Source organism: Centruroides sculpturatus, unplaced genomic scaffold (genome assembly GCF_000671375.1).
Source record: "Centruroides sculpturatus isolate CEXI.00-Female unplaced genomic scaffold, Cexi_2.0 scaffold458, whole genome shotgun sequence".
Lineage (NCBI taxonomy): Eukaryota > Metazoa > Arthropoda > Arachnida > Scorpiones > Buthidae > Centruroides > Centruroides sculpturatus.
Genome location: NW_019384732.1, coordinates 183,885 through 186,345, shown reverse-complemented (window position 1 = coordinate 186,345; position 2,461 = coordinate 183,885).

The following is a 2,461-nucleotide window of genomic DNA, read 5'->3' as shown; positions in this document are numbered from 1 at the left end:
TAAAGAAAAGTCTATATTTACGTATTTCTCGACATATCTAATCTAAAACAGGCTTAGTAATTGCTTTTTGCTTGTCAATTAATGATACAGTTACTCTACTTAACAATACAGAATTCCAACAGCAAATACTACGTCATTACCTAAAGATATCGATATTTAAATTATTAAATCCGTATAATTATGTACTAGAAACACAAAATTTAAATGGTACATACATATCTTCAGATCTTTATCCTTATAGCAGATTATAGGCAGCACAGAAAGATAATTATGTACAGTACACAGCGTACATAAAGCGTAATTATGTTTCTGTGAAGAAACATAATACTTGAAAAATAGACTATGTATATATTAAGTTAGAGTTATTTAACAAGTCACTTTAAATTGCAACCGAAAGAGATATTTTTACACGCATAGATATTAAATAACGTTTTGTACAGACAGTCAAAAACGAAACAATATTTCCTCCATTATTGTTCAGCAATCTTTTGCAGAAAAATCTTTCAATAATTTTTATATAATTTGTAAAGATTTCTAAATGGCGGGAGTAATAGGATGTCTATAAAATACACATCAAACAATTTCTTTTTTATTCCCACAATTTATAGAATTATTTTTAAAATTATTAAAATGGAATACAACTAAAACTTATTATAAGCAGTTTTATGTTATTTATTGTAATATTTAAAAGTATTTATAATTTAATTCATTTTATTAATAAGAAAAAACGAAATTCAAATTCGAGGGTATTTTGAAAACGTCCGGGGAAACCGGATTACACGCGTTCGCACTCTGATCTACAAGATAGTAAAAAACTAAATAGTCTAATTCTTAACCGATAGATGGCAGCAGATCACTAAGACTGAAACCAAAGTCTATGTATATAGATAGACCTTGGCTGCAATGCGAGGAGGACCAATCGGATTAAAGCAATGTTTCCCAAAGTGGTTCCTATGGACTCCTGGGTTACAATTTACGTAAACATTAGTACCATAAATCTGTAGCTACAGATTTATCACACCTTGTAGGTTAAGTAACGAAAAAGAGTCGGAGATCAAGTGAAAAGTTAATAGATAAGATTAAAACAAAAACGACTTTACTTACCGATCAAGAAAGAGATGCAAGATGTAATTAAAACATATAGGCCTATAATGAATGACTAACCAAAAAAAGTACTGATTAGATGGCTAAATCAATTTTATAATTCTAAGAATAATAAAAACACAAATTAATACTTTGCAAATAGTAAACTTAAAATATATTAGAGGAATATTTGAAAAAATTAAAACAAAACTTAAGAATTATGATCTTACATTATTTCTAGAACAAACATGTAAGGCATATTCAAAAACGAACACAATTAGATGTATGGGAGAGTATCTACAAAGAGGTATAATATATAATTTATTTATATTTTTTGAGTATGCTGATTTTTTCTAGTGTAACATACACGAAATATTTTGTTATAAAATAGTTTTATTTAGTAATCTATAGAATAATATTGATAATATAGCTATCATTGCTTGCTTTTTTCATGCTAAGAAAAAACTGCTATTATATATGCACAGATACTATTTATGGTGGGCAGCAATGAGGAAATTTCCGCCGAATATTTTCTGTGCTAAATTTTTATTATACGAGATTTATGAAGTTCCTTCAATTTGAGGAGGCAACCCTTCTAACCTATTAAAAAAGCCCCTGAAGACTATATAGTTCTAGAACGTTATTTTTTGCTACAACTATGATATAAAATCGTCAAAAACATATTTTGGTATAGCAGTCGTTTTGACTAGGTGTACAGAAAGTCTCGCGGTTCTAGTGTTAAAATATTAATATTAACGGATAAATATGGAGTCAGATCTGCACAAAATCTCATCTTACAAACTTAAAATTTTATTTTAGATTTACGAAATGTAATTTATGCAAATGTGACATTTTATTCTTGGCCGTCTTTACCTATAAAGAATCTTACTAAAGACATTACATTTAATACAATTTAATCACTATTTTGCACTCGTCCTACAAATGAAGAATAATTTCCTTCCTTCCTAGAAAGAGTTACGTTTAATAAAGCAATGTTTCTTTTTTACTAGTATGATTTACATTTGACTTTCTACGTTAGAATGTAAAACTGAAAAATTAATGTGTACAGTTAACACATAAAAAAGGAAAATAAATTGTACAACGATATTTACCAGATGCAATAGATATAGAGGAGAAGGTGGTATTATGGAACACTGCGGGTATTATGGAACCACCTCATTTCGAACTCATAATAAAGGAGAACTGTAGCGGAATGTGGCTGAACTGAACTAGGCAGACATCCATAGCAAGGAGAAAACCCGTTTTACTTCAGTTAAACAGTTGTCCGTATTTAATCAGCAAATTTGTTTTTTTTCAAAATTCGCAAGTTTTGAATGCTAAGTGAATTTAATTATTTTTAAAATATAAATCGTGTAGT